We start from the raw sequence: 18,729 nt of genomic DNA, 5'->3' as shown, positions 1-18,729 counted from the left end.
CTTTTTCTTTCTTTATTTTAAATAAAGATTATAGATTTCTTATGTTTTTCTGTCCCTGTATTTGTTTCCATGTTACCTCTCTGATGTCATTCTCTGCCCAGTGTTAACCCTCAGTACTCTTTAGAGTGTCTGTTCTGTTAAATTAAGTCTGAATCTATCCCAATTCAGGAGTGGTTGAAAATTATTAACATTCTGAAGACTGCTCAGTGTCCTTTTTGAAATGAACTGTGATCATGGTCCAACTCCTGGTGGATGGTCCACATCTCCCATGCACTGTTACAGCTGGCACTAATTGGCACCCTCTTTCTCAGTCTTAGTAGGCAGGTTAAGCACCAGATTGTGCAATGAATTATTTTTCAACTCCTGGGTGTGATCTACCTGTGTCCAAGTTGAAGCAGAATACAGAAGCAGCAAAGGAAAGCCCAAGTAATTACTGCTTTTGTTGTGCCATCTCTATGACTCAGATCAATGGGGCTTTTCTCATTTTGCAATCTTGGAATCAAATGTGAAACAAAGTCACTTATGAGATGCCCTTGAAAAACTATTTCTATTTTTATAATTCTTCAGTGAAGGATAGAAATCTGAATGCCAACACAATAACAGGTTGGCAGAAATATTTTATTACCTTGATTGTGGATGAGAAGTAATTCTCCAAAAAAGAAAGCGGGAACTTATCATCCCACGCTTCAGTGGGATTCTCAGACATATTCCGTTAGAAGCCGAGTGCTATAATGTCAGATGGTGGGTCCCCCAGGCTCCCTGGCAACCTGCATGCGACTAAGAAAGAGGCAACAGCTTGCTTCAAGTATCCTTCCTAGAGATGACATAGTTAGATAAACCCAACAGGGAGTATAGCACGTGGAGGGAGCAGTCTGGTAAGAGGAAACCATTCCCTGTGGGACTGGCTCCATATTGCCACATGAAATGTTCAAAACACTGCTAGCCAGGAAAGTTGAATTTATTGCTTAATGAGCAGAGGACCCGGAAAAGATCATTGACAACTGCAGTGTAAACACAGCCACTTAATAGGGTGTTACTGAATGCCAAGAGGAAATTAAAAAAATCTGTCCTACAAGCAGCACTTTCTACCATATAGAATATGATTGGAATAAATAGAGAATACAGAAAGCAGCTGTAGAGAACATATGAGATATTGGATGTGGTGGAAAGAAGAGAAGAACGTATATCCAGAGGGCATTTTTTAGACTGCATTGAGTATAAGAGTTGTGTGAAAGAAAAGATGAAGGAAGACAAGTTAGCATAACAGCAGCAGAGTGACAGAAGTAACGCAAAATGACACTGTGACATTATTAAGAAGCTCAGCAACACATTCAACCTCCATCACAATGTCATCAGGACAGATGGCAACAATTGGCAAAGACAAGGCACAGCATGTCTGGAAAGCAATAAGAGCCTATAGAAGAAAAGAAATCATATGAGCAGCTATGGAAAACACAAGAGAATACTACGGATTTTTGTAGAGGTAAAACAACAATTTACCATCCACCCTATGCGTATTTATCACAACTGCCTAGTAAATATGACATAATTTCCCAATTTGTCAAAGATTTGCAAAGAATCAGGGCTTTCAAAGAACTTATTACTATAATTTATTATTCTTTTTAGTACCTGCTAGACTGACTGTGAAGGACTGCATCATGCTAGGTACTTATCTAAATATGAATTAAAAAATAATCTCTGCAAAATGAGCTTACAATCAAAATGCAGCATGAAACAAAATATTTGGGTGCAGGTGCAAGAAGGTGCAGATGCAAAGAGGTAATGAAAAAGGCTGGTCTTCTAGGAGTGTCAGCAAAGGTCAGAGAGAAATGATAAAAAGAGGAAAGGAAACCTACAGGGAATGTGGCAGTATTGCGTCATAAATAACTCACTTTAAAAATTAATTGAAAAAATAATCAAAACAAAGCAGGACAGCAACAACATACATGAAGGACAGAAATAATAAACCTCAGATAGGAAGTAGAAACTTTAGGAAAAAAATGTGAAATGTGCAATTATACCTGTATTATCTAATAGTGCAACATCTGAGACCAGGAAAGCACTATATTTGTTTAATTTTTGAGGAACAGACCAGTTCAGCCAGAGTGGTGTATGCCAAGCAAGACACATGAAGCTTGTTCTTCCTGCACCAGGGTCATCTGTCATGAAATTCCCTCAGTATTGCTGGGCAGTATCACAAAAAATTGAGCCTCCATATGTTGAGCTCCCACTGGAGGAAAAAGTTAAACTCCTTTGGCTAATTGAGCTCCTGGAAAAAAGGTTTAAAAAATCTTCACAGGGTAGGGCAGTGGGTGCAAGAAAGTTGAAGAAAATATTTTACTAGCCAATAGTTACAATTACATGGGCTTTGGCTGGACACCTTTTGTCTGAGAAGGGCTATCCACATTTTTTTCCCTAGTAGAATTTCATATTATTTACTTTTTCCTCTTTGTTTTTCCTCAAAGACACATTTTGAACATGAGTTAAGAGAAATTTACAGAAAGGTAGAGAGCGGCAATACATAAAAAAGGAATGTGAGAAGCCGTATGTGGCACCAGGCCCTGCTGTTCAATTCCATGTGTGTTGGGTATTTGTTTGACCCTTCCCAGCTGTTGTGTACTTCCTGATCCCCTGGATAATATGAGCCCCTTGCCTGATCAGCTTCCAGATGCTATACTGTTCCCAGTTCCTCCTGATCGTAAGCCTCCACCAGCTCAGTTCCAGCTGCCATAACTCTCATCCTTCCTCAGCAAAGAGCTCCCTACCCAACAGTTCCCCCAAATGTCATAACCTGCTTGACCCTCCCCAGCTGTTGCAATCCTCCTGATCCCACACTGTAAAACCTCTTTGATTTGTCCCTTCCCAGCTGCTCTGCCCATTACCACTGAAGGCTGTGGTCCAGATCCTATCTCCTTGAAGTGTCCTACAAGTGCAAAAATTTACTATTATAGCTCACAGATTCTTTACAGGATATAACTTTTTGGGCAGATTTCAGAAAAAAAATCCTGCTGCAGTAGATTTACAGTGGTAGAAAATCCTGACTTAATGTAGATTTATCAGCATCTGGAATATTATAAAGTTACATGCTATAATACATACTATTTTGAATACAACATATCAATATTATATTATTGCATGTTATATACCCAATATAAAATGTTGTTATTAGAAGATTATGTAGACTACACACATAAATAAATGAAATTTAATAATGAGCATAGTATAATGCAATCACTATCCTTAAAATTTACTTTTAATCAATATCCTTTAAATTTTACTTTATGGTAACTGAAATGAAACTGCACAGAAAACTGAAGCTCCCTTTATTTTACTTAAGAGCTGACCACCAAACCTAGGCCTCAGGCATCTTTATCCCATTCTAACAGCATAGTCAAAATCATAACTTGTTTCAACTTCACATTGTAAAACTGATCCAAAGAAATACCAGCATAAAGGGAATTCAGAAGTCCTCACAACTTAATATTGGGATACAGAATTTTATTTGTATACAGATTGTTATAAGTGAAGAAAAAGATCATTGATTTTTTCAAACAAAACTTTTAAACACATTAGGGGAATAAGCTCATTGTTTACATGATTTTGGTATCTCTTGAATATACATTAGAGGGATCACAAGTCACAGTTTGATACTATTTCACTTGAATAGTTTTCTCCAGAATTGCTAAAGAATTCTCTATATACCAATTGTTATGGTCTTCCTCTAAAAGATTCAATTATTTATTTAGAAGGAGAGGGGAAAAACAAAACAAGACAAAATGTGTAACACTGATCATCACTCCTCTAACTCAAATAATCTATATTGAGTATATGGAGGAAGGATCTGTGCTTCAATATCTGTCCAAGTCAGCCATACCAAGGTAAATAGCAGTCAATATAATAATATCTTCAGCTTTTCAGTAGTGGGCTATTCCACCTCTACGCACAATTTCCCTCTTGCTCCATATACACTGTTAAAGGTTCTTTGGTAGTTCCATTGGCTGTCCTACCATGTTTCCTCTTATTTCACATCCAATTCATGACCCTTAACCACACATTGGTTCAATAAACACTAGTACCAGCTGTGGTATTCCCAGCTGGGGATGTGATGATTCATTGCAATGGATGAGCCACAATAGTAGCTACAGGTATCGGGAACACCAGTTTAGATGAAGGAATAATGGATCAATGCATAGTCTTACAAGCATGTCTATGCTATCCTCTAGACTTTATAGAGATCATAGATTTGGCTACATGGAGTCAACTGAGAAACTGATGCCTGAAATAATCTTCACTTTAAGTAGTTCTAGACATGAGGAACTTATAGATCTGAAAAACTGATTTTCTATCATACAGAGAAAATACAATGTAACCTTTCATCATTTTGAAGAGATTCTGGTTTTATTCTTTTTTATTTTTTATTTATTTTTTTATTTTCAAAAATATTTTTTAAAATTTATTCTTAAGCACACAGATTTGCTAATGACACTGCACAGCAGTCCCTCTAAGTGGTAAAAGACCATTTATGATTTCTTTTAAATGAGAATTTAATCTAAAACCCATGTCTTCATGCCCCTCTGTACATACTGGAAAGAAATAAGAATACATTTATCTCAGAATCACTAAGAGTAATTGTATCTTCTGATTTCACACATTTGCAAAACTGTGCTGTTAATCTCATGACAGATATTTCTGAAATGCTTTCATTTCTGTACAGTCATCAGTATGACAAAGGCAAAAAAACAAAACAGGAAACTGGAAAACAAAAATGACAGCAAGATATTTTAAGTCAGACACACTTATGTTTTCTTCAAAATTGACAAATTAATTTGTTGCCCTATAATTCTGAATTTGTAGCAAAGTACAAAATAACTTTAACAAGGTTTTTTGTATTTGCATTTTTTTCACTAACAAGATATTCTAAAACAAATTATATTAATGATATAACAAAGTGAACAAGCTAATAAAGATAGAATGCCTCAGTGTCAATTTAGAGAAGCAACTATGGGGAAATGTGAAAAACAGGTAACATTTCTTTTTCAGGGAAAGATACTTTCAGATACTTTTCCTCTATGTCAAATTCAAATGGAATGCTTTCTACCTTATTCCCTAATAAGGACAAGGGTTAGTCATTAAATGGTTTCTTTCAGTTAGTAGTCAGAGTAGCATTTTAACATCTTCATTGTATAAGGACACAATTTCCAGTAGAAGTTCTCAGAAGAAAATGTCTGACAAGGACAATGAAGAGCAGGCAAAAGGTGAGGGTGGAGATGCAAAGGAGATGCACACTCACAGCTGGCAGGTTAAATGTCTGCCTCAGACTTGATAGTTTCTATTAGCAGCAGTTCCATGGATGGCAGTTTTTTATAATAGGAGTCTGAGGATAAGAGCAGTTCACAAATTTGGAACAAATACAGAAAAATTAATATTTCCACAAGAGTCAAAAAAAACCACTCATTTTCCTTTGTGTGTGTACAAGAGAAAAAGAGAAATCTCTAGTAAATCATATCTCTATGCCTCAGTTTCCCATTCATAAAAGAAACAATTGAGTCATTTTCTTCCTATCACAGCATGTATAATACCTGATGCACAAATATTCATCATCACCTTTCTTAATGCATTTGTTCTGCATAAAATTGAAAATAATTGTTCATTTCATTAATAGAATGTGTTTTGTAGCATCAGGTACTCCGTTAATTTTAATCTCAATTCCTACATTTGAGTTACTACTGAATACTTATTTTCTAGATAAATGCAACACCTTTCCTTTCTGTCTTTTTCTATCCCATATGTGTAGACTAGTTACACAGAATCCCTTGGGGTCAGAAGAGACCAGAAAGCCAGCCTGTTTTGTTGGGCCCCACAGCCTGGCCTCAGGCACAAGTATGTACAGTCGGAGAGGTTCATTCTCATCCTGAGCACATATGTAATGGTTTTTACTGTTAATGGAAGTGATACACTTACACTGATAATGCACTTCCCTGATACTTTGTTGTTTCTCCATTAAGAATATCAGAAATAGAGAGCAGAATTATCCAACCAGGCAAGGAAATCTCTCCCCAGGGTTTGCTCCTCCTTTGCAAAGGAGTGACCTGGGATCCAACTTTTGAAATGACAACTGTGATGTGTTCTTAAACTGAAATATGCTTGATATATATTATTAGTGAAAGCTTCTCCCAAAACCTGGAGCAGTACCAATGGACCATTGAAAAAGAACCACACCAGCCAGGTTCTGGCATGGTAGGTCTAGTTAACATTGACACAGTAAAGTTGTTCACAAATGAGAGCAGGAAGTATATATATTTAATTTCAAAAGGAGTTGCTCTGCAATGGATTCTGTTCTATTATGCTTAAGGATATATTTCCTGCAAAGGAGCTATATTCTCCAATTCTGTTCATCCAGGTGAGGCTGCCTTAAGTTTGCCAGCCAAGTGAGGAAGTAAAAGGAATTACTACAGGCTACCCAAAGTTACATTCAAAATTTGATACACAACCCTTTAAAATCACTGCTTTCCTTTTAAAACAAATCCCCGATGTCTCATGGTACAAATGCTCATATTCCATTTCTGTAAACTTTAGTCAGACGCTCATGTTTATGTTTGAAAAATATCCACAACAGAGATATCAGGATGCTACTGGCTCAGTTCAAATCATCCTTAAGTGTTTTCTGCTTCACACTCACCTCTCTTACTTTAAGAGGCAGCCCAGTTCCATACTTCATTATTCAGTCATGCAGTCTGAGATGAGAAGAGGAAGATGAGCAGAGCAGCAGTGCTAACCAAAAACTCCCATGTACGTGCTGTGAGCACAACAAGACTGTCCTGGGCTGGAAGGTGCTATTCCACAGCATAGCTGAGTTTGTAGCAGTTCATCGTGGGCTAAACTGGCTGTTTCCAACCCACAAGCCTGCCAGATGGCTGTAGCTGCCTGGGCACCCTGATCATAAGATGACTGGGACAGTGACTGGCCCTGCTGGTGAGTCACTGAAGATGGAACAAATGGGAGCTGATCAGGATGGCAGCTCCACTGAAGTGAGGACTGCAGGCTTGGATCAACAGCTCCCAGCCAGCTGTCATAGCACAAGCATTTATTGTTAGTGAAGGAAGGGAGGGAGGGGGAAGGAAGATTGTGGTTTGATTGAAAGGTGACATTTTTTAAAGATTTGGAAATAGAATTTCCATGGGAAATAGGATTCAGTAGTTTTATAAGTCCTTGGATGTCAAAATAATAATTTTTTAAAATTGTCTCATTATTGGATGAGAGGATTTAAACATTACTGACAGGATTTAAACAATCCAAGAGCCCATGCAGAGACAGCAAAGCAGACAGAAGTGCTATATTTGTATACAAATGACCCTAAACTTTGTGGCTCCATGAGAGTTTCATCAATCTAACAAAGTATTGTAGTATAACAGTCCAGCATTTTCTGGCAACTAGTCTACAGAGAATAAATTGCATAAGTTATTTCTTTGCCCCTTCAGGATTCAGGAAGAAAGATGTTTACCAAGGGACAGGGCAGTTGTATATAGGTTTGGAAATATTATTAATATTGTTGTTAGCAGTGTTGGTGTTACTGCTGTTGTCATTATTATTCAGATTTTTCCCTCAAAGTGAACCCCCCTTCACATTTGGATGATTAGACCACATTTGGCCAACACTCCACCAGATAGAAGAGCATTCCTCCTTTGTATATTCAGAACAAGTTTCATGAGAAGTATCTCAGAAACATCTGCCTTCATTATAATTATATTTCTATTTCAGCTGCACCAAGCTATTTACAGATGAGCCTGTTCATAAAGAGCTTTATAATTAAGCAAACAGAAATATCTTTTTATAGGATGCAGATCTAGGGGTGATAATCACACACAAAATACACAGCAACAGTTGCAAATAGAGTGTTTAATGCTAGTTATATAGTTAGTGATGTGCTCAATAAAGCCTGACATGTCTTTGTTCCTAAATGTAAGAAAATACGGTCTTTACTACACAACTGTGTAAACTGCCTTTTTCATATACAAAAGGCTATACATTTCAAGGGGTATGGCTTGAAAAACCTTCATGAAAACAAGCCCTCATGTCTCCAATTCAATATGATTCTCAAGCTCTTGGTGGAAAAAAAAGCTGACAGCACACATATGAATTTCAGATATGGACATCTTCCTTATGCATGAACTGTGACCTGATATTTGTGCTGGTGGACACCAAAAGATAGAGAAGTGAAATGAGAAAGTATTGGCAGAAGGAAAAATGATAATCTATTATTTACCAAAATTACTGTTTAAGATATTTTCACAGTGCATGTGCTCCAGAAATTCAACCTTATCTCTTCTGAAGAACATATTTGTCACTTACTTCTCTCAAGATTGCAAACTTGCTCTTTTGCAGCATTTTCTTGGAATTTTTATAACCATTTGTAGAGCAACAAGTGGGTTTGTAAACTGAACTGCTGTGATACACCATATGAATCCCAAGTGTGAGCAACATGCCAAAGAAAACCACACAAAGATTAAATTAAACTATACATGACACCTCATTTTTCAAAAAAAGACTTTATTTGTAGGAATTTTTATAGTGGGTTTTTTTCCATCCTCACATTTAAATCAGCCAAAATAGATGTCTGAAAGTAGACAGCAGAAAGCAGGCCCCTAGATACGACCTAAAAAATAGCTATGAACAGAAGTGATGAGTACAATAACGTACGTGCTAAGATGATTGCTAAATCATGTGCTTAATCACTTTAATATATATATATTCCAGGTAAACAAAATAGTCTAATTTGGTTTAGAAATTGCTTTATTTTCAAATCCTTGAACATATTTTAAATATTCTAGTGGGATATTCCTAGAAGGATTTGAAAGAGAAATGTGTGGAACATTTCAGTATTATATTAATAATAATCAATATCAATAATCAATATATAATATTGATATTATATCAATATCCTTTAGCATGAGTTCTTACAAGGCTTATTCATGCTTTCTACTTCAGGTTGGTTTTACACATTCAACAGGTACCTTGCCTCCCTGGAGCACCTCTCATTTGTCTGTTGACTACACAGAGTGAGGTACAGAGCTACAGGTGAGCAATGAAAATACTCTCTTGCATTCAACTGCACCACCTCTAAATTGTTTTTTTCATTGCTATACTATGGATTTCAGAAAGCATTAAGTGGTTCTTATAATCATGTTAGACAAACAATCTGAATCTCGGTGATGGAATTACAAAAGTGTTCTGATGCCTGATTTGTAATTCTGTTTAACTACTGTTTAAAGGGTCTCCCAGTAAGCATCCAAAAATGACTTCATTAAATTTGTTGAAACCAAAATCTAAACTGTAGTTAAGCCTGGGTAAGTTGTGACATTCCCTTGTTTCTCCAATCAGCATTTTATTCTGATTTCTCCAGGCTTCTCAACCAAGCTCTTAGAGAAGAACATGTTGCCATTCTTTCCATGCAATGAAGCATAATGGAGTCAAGAGCAATCACTCTTAGGTGCCACAACAATACAAATAAAAAAGAGTACAATATTTCTTCAGAACTGCACAGAGCAAGGGACTCAAATGGAAAAAGGTATTGTGTAAACAAGAATACTATTTCTCTATTATGTTTTCATGCACTAGAAGCAAGCTTGTTTGTTCATTATCACAGGGTTTCTGGTTTAAATTACAGAAGGGCAAAAGAAATATGTCTAAGTGAGGTTCAATATGTTTCTTGCGTACAATGTGGACAGCAAAATCTCAGAGAAAATAGTGTCCCAAGGGATTGATGCTATTAAAAATATGACAGAAACCATATCTCAAATAAAATTGGGCAAGAACCAGGCAATCTCCTGATGATCAACATGATCAATCCCTGAAGCCTGACTCAATGTGTGACTGTTAAGCTGTGGGAATGCGTGAAATTTGGCAGCCCTGAAATCTCAAGTCACACACACAGAAAACTGAAAGCATCATTGCTGTTTCAGGTTTGTTCCAGTTGTAGCTGCCTAGCATCATTGTCCCTGTCAAACAGATTCCAAATGAACTGATATTTCTAAAATTAGAGCTACATTTCATTAACTTCTTAGTCTGCAGCTTGTGAGGCTAATAACACAGTCCTAGATTTTAGTTGAAATTCCCAACTGGATAAAGTGTGGAAAGCGAAATGTTAAAGAAGAAATTTAAATTGATCTTATTGATGGTTTCCATCATCTCTCTCCATACTCCAATATGAAGTTGGAAGGAATGCAAAGGCAGAACATCTGATTCTTGAAGTGTTTGCTCCCGGAGGTGCTGGTTCTGGGTTAAGCATTCACTTTCTGGCTCATTCCCAGCTTGCTATCAACTCACATTACTGCACTGTTCCAGACCAAAATCCAACTCCACATAAGAATGTTTGATAGAAATGGAGGAATTATAATGAAGCAGCTTTCTATCAATTGCTTTTGATTGTGTCTGACAGCTGAATTTAAATGACTGCTGGCAAGCATCAATTACTGGCGACTACTGGATAGCCTTTCTAGCTGAACAAGTAATGCAGCTAACTGTGTGCACATCAGGTGGGCTAAAGATTTCCTGATAACCTCAAAGCTTCAAATGAAGACCTGTCACTATTAAGCCTGAAATGTTGGTGGAGTCTGTGTGAGATTCAAGTGTCAGTACTCTAAGTGCTGTCTTGGGGCCAGCAACATGGCAGGAGGTTTTAGGTGTTGTCATATTCTCACGAGTCAAATCATCTCCTCCATGTTGTCCTTATGATATGGTCAGAACCTTATAATAGAACTCTTTGATGCAATTCAGTGCGGGCTGGATGAAAGAATAACTTGTAGTAGACAAATACAAAGCCTCTTAACTAGGGTTGTGATGTGTTCTGTGTGGGTTATGTTTCATCAGCATATTCATAGCAAGCGCCTCTGACAGATCTGACTTTGAGTCTTAAGGTGTGAAAGTGTCAAGCTATCATCAAGTCCCATTTTCCCATGCATCAAATTTCTCATGTTTATCAGGAGAGGAGAGTCATAAAGCTGGGTATCTTCTACTGTAACTGTAAAAAGGAAGAATAAGGATGAGAGTTGTAGCTGCCTTTATCAGTCTTCTCAGCCATACAACAGGTTTTCACTTAGTTCCTCTGCAAGAACCTGGTAATGGAGCTCCCAACTTCTTGTCAGTATCAGAAGGAAAGGGATCCCATGTCCTTTAAAATAACAGAAAATCCTTATGACAGGAAAAAAGGCATAGAAGGAATTAGCTTGGACAATATATGTTGTTAACAGTCCATCATCCAGTTGTTAATGTGATGCATGTGGTCTCCAATATCTGAACTGTGGAAATAAAAGCACTAGAGCAAAAATAAAAACTTTTATAATATCTAATTCTTGTATTTAATTTAGATAGTTTTTAAACTATTCTCACAAGAAAAAAAATAGTTAATTAAGGCTTCAGCTGAAGACTTGGAGAAGGTGAATAAGGATAGTCAGAATCTGAGACTGAAAGATAGCCGAGCCAAAATAACTCTTAAAATCAAGCTTGGTTTATAAGCTGTCAAAATTATTATGCCATTAGCTAAGGGAAAAAAAAAAGGTGAATTACCAAAGCACATTGTTCTCTGTCTAAGGAAGTTTAATTTTAAAAGCAAGAGAGAAGGAGTAAGAAAAGGAGAGATAGACTATCATCTTGAAAGCGAAGGATGAACTCAAAAGGGAAGCCCATCAGTCTTCTGTAGTACCTTTAAACCTAGATCCTGAAAAAGCCCAGCATTCAGATCACAAGGCAAACAGTGGTCTGTTGAGACATAGCTCAAGATGAGGAAGATTAAACAAATAAAAACATGTCTTATTGTTCTACAATAGAAACTGATGTTTTATTTACCTTTTCTAAATATCTCTACAATTTTTTTTTTCTGGAGAGCTTAACCCATTGTTAGGCTAATTGTGCTTGTTTCTAGGAAAGTCCACATAAAACTGAAAAATGGGATACAGAATAATAAATGATCACTGCAGGAAATAAATATTCAGTTAAGCTGAGATGCCCATAGAATAGTTGAGTACAGTGGGAGGCACGGGAGTGATGCCTTGTTGTCTAAAATGTCACTTTTCCTCTGACATTTGGAGCTCCAGGTTTTTGGGAGCAACAGATCCAACTGCAGGAAGGCAATACATCTGCTCCTGCTCCTTCGCTCCACCGCCCCAGCCCCCTGCTCTGGCACTACCATGGCATGACAACAGTCAGTTCCGCACAACACTTCTCTACACCATGGTCAGAAACTGGGAGAGACAGTTCCTTTTCCTCATGGTCAGAAAGACTCAGCCCCTGATGAACCCTGAACATGAGCAACTCATCAGTCAGGGCCAGAGGGACCCCCAATGAGTTCATCAGGGCAAGGGAAGATATAAGCTTAGCGAACAAGAAAGAAGTTGTTGCAAGATGGTCAAAAGAACTTTTCTGGACTGCATTAGCCAAAATCCTTTGTGAATGAAATTATTAATAACAGATGCATCTGTACAGCAGAAAATAAAATCTTATTTTATCTATATATATATTTGTTTTAAAAGAGCAGAAGGCTATTCAAAGCTGAATCAATAGTGGTTCTACTGGAACTCATTTGGAATGGACAAGGTTTGGCCTATTGTGTTAAATTCCTGAGGGTTTGCCTATTTTTGTATCAGATTACAGCTTTATTAGGTACAACTGTTTTTACATTGCATTTTTGTGATTAATGATGCTAAAAGGATTTTGGCATTTCAAATGTTGTACACAAACCTAATGGGCAAAATCTTCTGTAAACTTCTTCTAAGCTCTTGGCAAACTTTCCTCAGGAGCAAATATTAACTCCAGATAGTGTTTATTAGCTTTTATAAAATAATCACTGTAATAGTGGCATGTAATTGCTAGAGGTAAGGGAACATCCAGGCCAAGAATTAATCAAGTTTGAGCTCCTTAATAGAAAAAGGTCAGGAACAATTTATTTCTTGCTCAGTTTGTATTTAAAATAATGTAATTTTCCTCTAATTTTTGTTTCATATACCAAGACTGACTTCATACATAACATTCCCTGAATAAATTGTGTTCTTAAGTAGAGATATCTCTGAACAGCAGAGTTCAGGACCCACTTCTTACTCTGACAAAGTAGAGAGGCATTTGAACTTTAGATTTTAATTTGCATATTATATGGGGTAGAACCAACAAAAGATTCAAATCTGACTCCAGCTCCATTGCCTTTTTTTACCCTCTGCCCGAATTTTGCATGTTTCTGTAGGCAGATTTTTATTCAAGGGTGTCCTGACAGTATCAGGCAAATGAGAACTTGTTCTTCAAAGGGATCAAAGTAAATATCCAGACTCATTAAGGTTTTACTTGTAATAAATTATAGGATACAGTTGATTTAAAAAAAGTCACATCAGGAGGAATACTACCATGGCTTCTTGTATGTGGTGCTTCATGTAACAGGCATAAAAGTCTCTTGCAGTTGCACTCTAGAAAGTAAGAGATGCCTTTCTATTGAACAAGTGTGTACCAGTAACTCCTTGATCAGAAACAGTGTTTTGACAAGAGACATAAGGAAGGGTTAAAAAATAAATATAGACATATCTAAGATGATACCAGGTAGAAAAAAAGCCTGGAATTGCCCCCAAAATTGGAGTTCTGAGTTTAGTCCAGTATAAACACCACTATATAACCTCACAGTTTGGGATTCTAAGTAAGGTAGATTTATCATTTAGGGCTGATGTTACTTCAGACACCTCTAGTTCTCACTCTGTGAAGCTGTTAGTCATGCTTTTCTTTGAAGTTAAAGCCATAGTATAAGCTGCATATCAGGAAATGTGATCTCTCTGGCGTATCAAGCTGCATTAAGATGTCCAAGTTCAGCTTCAACACAGACAAGTTCTTCTTGTTATCTCAGCTGACATCTCTGAAAAATCAAACATGCTTGGAACCTTTGAGCACTGAGGATGACAAACTTGGAATGGTCTGTGTCCGTATTTGGCTCTCTTACCCTCCAAAGCAAGGTGGTTGCATCTAAAATGCTTTCTGGGTAAAGTCAACTCTGCATTCCTATCTGGAAGTTATCTGGGAGAATGCCAGTTTGCTCAGGCAAAGTCCATGCCTGTGATCAGCCCAACGATTTAACAGCATGGATAACTGAGTCCTGGTAACTAGTTTTGTATGCTGAAGCTGGTAATTCACTAGGAAACAGAAGGTTCGTATATAATTATTCATAGGGGATTGTTTTGTCAGTTTGTTCTGGAAACAAAGACATCCTTAGTCACAGGCCAGAATCTGCCATTTTTCTGTTTGAAAAAACAGTAAGAGACTTGCCATGGAAGTTTTAAGGCGAGGGTCTTACCAACAGGATGAAGTGCTCTGCAGGAATAAGCAGGAATCAAAAGCACGACACCTGCAGTGTGGAAATCCATCCATTCTCTAGTGCTAAATTTCATATTTTTATTTAAAAGAGCTCACTGAAACTAGTCCGTTCTCCTTTTATAATCTGTTGAACATCAGCCATCAATCATATTTAATGTATATAAACACCTCTGCACAAAATCATAGGGGATTCTAATTCAAATAAAGCTATTAACTATAAGCTTTGAAACTTCTTTTTTTATAATCATAAGATTTGCCTTTAGATTTGTTCTGATCAAATCAAAGTTATTTCAGTGTTATTATTTTCCTAACCCTAGCTTTCTAGCATATACTGTGAAATCACAATACTGTACAGAGAAACATTGTAAATGGATAATGACTTGCAGTTGTTATGCATTACATCATGGAAAGCAGCGTTTCCCACTTCTTGATTCTGGAGCTTCACTTAGAAATCCTGCTATTTCAGTGCCCCACGGGGCTCCCCAGCTCCACAGGTGTCAGAGCCTTCTATTTATCTAAATCACTTCTGCTATCAGCTGTGGAAAAGGTAGTATTAAATCCAAATATATAAGCCTTTCCAGACCTGGACTTCATCCAGCTCCATGCAGACCCACACAGGTGTCTCTGAACGCTGATCTCCAGGGCTCCAAGGGAATACAGATCAGAAAAGCCCATGCTGACCCTCTCCAAAACCAGCACAGGCTAAAGAGCAGTTGATTTACACAGGCTGTACATCTAATGATTGCCCTGCAAGGTACACCTGACTGGATAAAATACAGTGATAATTTTTATAAGCTTTCATGTTGGATGGTCTTTTTGGAGAACAAAATGTGGACATGTAACTTCTTTCCAAAAATATAATCACTTAGGTACCACAATGTACCACTTTACATAGAAAGAGGGAGAGAGTGGAGCACTTCACAGGAGTACTATTAAGTACCATTTACAAAAGTCCAGAGTAACACAATTGTTTCCAGTGTTACTCAGAAAAATCTTTAACAAGCCTTGAAGAAACAAAAGAAGTTGTCTTGCTTCTCTTCATAAATTGACCAACCACCATAGCAGCCTAAGTAAAGGACTTTCCTTCAGTAAGAATCTTTGCAAGAGAAATTAAAAATGTAAGAGAGAAAAGGACCCTCCCCTCCCACTGATGCTGGCCAGAGAGCAAGCCAGCATTTCCAACATCAGGACCACAGCAAATGGCAGCATGCAACAGACAGCCTGAGTTCTCCCTCAACCATATATACCAGTATTCAAAAAAGTTCATATTCGTACCAAATTATGGCCCTAGTGAGAACAAATGCCATAGAATTTTTATCGTAGTGCAATTTTATATTGCATATGTAAGAATACAGTGCTTGCTGTACAGTTGAGTAAAGCTAAAATTCATCCCTAGAAAATCTGTGTAATCCTCTGTTTAACAGTACAGGACAAATGTAATTTATGAATAGAAAAAGACAGAAGAAATGCAGAGAAAGTGTGAAGGAAAAAATGATAGCATGACATATTCACCTGAAAAGGCATTCATCAAAAATTATTGGTTTCATCCATTTCTGGTCACTTAATATAGCTTCGTGAAAAAAATACCTTTTAAAATGAAAATACACACCTCGGAAATAAACACAGTTTTCTGACAGGAACGGGCAACCCAGAAGAAGTACAGAGACAGAACCAGAAATACTGTAGGACAAGACAAAGTTTGCTTCAGTGTAGACGTGATCTGTGGGGAAGGTAAGGCCTCCTTTCTCTAACCATCCTGGAGACCATTATTGTGGGATCCTAGAAAAGCGCTATACCTTCTGGCATTTGCACCTCTGCATCTTCACCACTAGCAGTAAATTACAAGAAGGAAAAAAAACCTGACTTGATTTCCAGTCCCTGGAAGGAATCTGCTCTGATTCAGTAAGTCTCAAGTGCGATGTCCAAAGTATCATGGGGAGCAGGCTTGCACACTGAGGCACAGACACACAGCAAAGCCACACTTCTGGGCTTGTGCCTGTTCACTTCCACCAGTCAGGCAGCACTTTCATGCATTGCCTTTGCAGTGATGGTGTTAGATATGTGTGTTTCAGACATAAAGTGAACCAGAGGATGAACGTCTAGCTGTAATTTTATCATCACTCATCCTGAAGCATATTGTTATGTCAGTGTGACAGTTACTCCAGTAAGCAAATACTGTTTACAAAATCTTTTTCTAAATGGGTAATATCTACAGGGCAGTGAACAATTTACTAATGATTAAAAACCAAAGTCTTTGTTTTAAAGGTTCATAATCTAAAGGAAAAGCATAGGCTCAAGAGAGATTGAGTGATGCAAGAAGAAAGCTAGTAGGCAAACAATTCTAGACAGAGCTCTTTGGATTTGGTACTTTTTAGAGAAAAATAAAAATCAAGATTTCCTAAAAAAAATAGAGAACAATCTCACCTATTAAAGCCATAACAAGAAAACATTTTGGAATGTGCCACATTTCTCAGTTATGTTCTTTTGGCGTCTGTTTTCATCTACTATTTTGCAGAGCTTTCAGCCTATGACTGAACTGAAACCAGCCAACCTTTCTTTCTGGTTCATGTATATTAGCTCGGTGCTGTTAGGTTTGTTTCTCCAAAACAGCAGGGTGCTGGGATTTTTTAAGGTCTCCACAGAAATTAAGAGGAGAGGCATATAATACCTTCAACTCAAATTTATTTCTTTTAATTCATTTTATATGCACTTGGGGCCTGAATAACTCAAGAGTAATTACTGAAAAGTAGCCTATTGTGTGACTTGCACCCCTTTGTGAGCAGCTATTGCCTTAACTCCAGATGCAGAGTGTTTTGTAACATGACTACGCTCCACATTCCCTTTGTGGAGCATACAGACAAGCAGTGGATCCATTTTTCACTTACATGCCAGAATAGCTAAGCATGTGTGTACAGTTACCAATTTATATAAAGGCCAGAAATCAATTACTGCTACTAGAAGGAGCACAGATGCAACTCCTCACAACTGTCTCTCTAAATAGTAGTACCTCCCAAGCCTACCCCAATAAGAGATTAAAGTTGCTCCTGATAACACAATGAGTCCTTAATATTTTGACTAATAAATACTAACCTCTGGAAATGTGGTCTTGCATAACAATAGCAATAACAGGCAAGAAATTTTAAGCATTCATTCAAGTTGCTGGTCTCTGTCCAAATCTTTACCACAAACAGTGTGGCTTGAAAACTTTAAAACATACATTTGTTTAAACAGAGTCCACTTTGTGCAAGATGAAAAAGGCATCTCACACAAAAAAAATTAGGCAGCTGCACAATGTACCTATCATTATTACAGGTCTACAAGGGCTGTGTGAAATACAAATCAATGTGCAAGGGTTATCAGAGTAAAAGGGCAGAAATGAGAAAAATCTGGAACCAGCTAGCCACATTTCTCTGAGCTAGATAACTACATCTTTCCTCTCTTCATTTTTCCTCTCCAATACAAGCATCTGGAAAAAAAATTAATAAGGTGTGTTGGGAGGGGAGTCATGTCTGAAACCTTATTCCTTTGCTTCAATAAGCTGGAAATCTCAGGATCTCTAACAGCTGAGATTTTTTTTCCTTCTCCATTCAAAGAAAGGGGGATGGATTTTTCCTTACTTAGCACAATGAGTTTTTTTTTATTTTTTTATACAGAAACTGACGCCTTTTTCTCTTAGAAACATTCTTTGATTGGACAAAATTTGTTAGGAAATTAGATTTTAGATAAAAGAATTAAACCAGTACTCTTCTTGGGATGTTTTTTGTTTAGATTTTCCATGTAATTCTGAATCCACATTGCATTATATAACATAGATGGACACACATCTGGCTGAACACACACCTACACTGTAACGTAGTCTTAGAACTAAATTTCTTTAATTTATATATTCAAATATATAAAAAAGACACAAAGACACAACCTACAATTCAAAAAATGGCAAATGGTAGAATTAGCATTGTTCATGAGAACTCATCCACCCTTTGGGAATACAAGTACAAGAATTTATAACTGCACCACCTTCTATTTTTGCATGGGACCTTGACTCATTCTCTTTGCCTTCTTCACTCACTATGTGATGGCATGGACTCTTTTAATACAAGACTATTAAAAAAAAACAACAATATTAATACTACTATATAACTTAGGAACTAATGAGATATTAAAGCTAAAATTTTCTATTTAGAAGAGTTTGTAAGCTTAAGAATCTAGTTTAAGACATATAGAACCAGATGTCTCAGAATAACAAATGTTTTAGAGATCTTTGTGTATTCAAATGCAGCAACAATTACTTGTGTCTATAGGCAGTCAACATTCCTGCAAACCTATAACAGCATCGTATGTTAAGCTCCATATATATAAGAAGGGCCAAGAATGATCCATATAAGAATGGAC

Source organism: Molothrus aeneus, chromosome 3 (assembly GCF_037042795.1).
Source record: "Molothrus aeneus isolate 106 chromosome 3, BPBGC_Maene_1.0, whole genome shotgun sequence".
In the NCBI taxonomy this organism is placed as follows: Eukaryota; Metazoa; Chordata; class Aves; order Passeriformes; family Icteridae; genus Molothrus; species Molothrus aeneus.
This window is presented reverse-complemented; position numbering follows the sequence as displayed.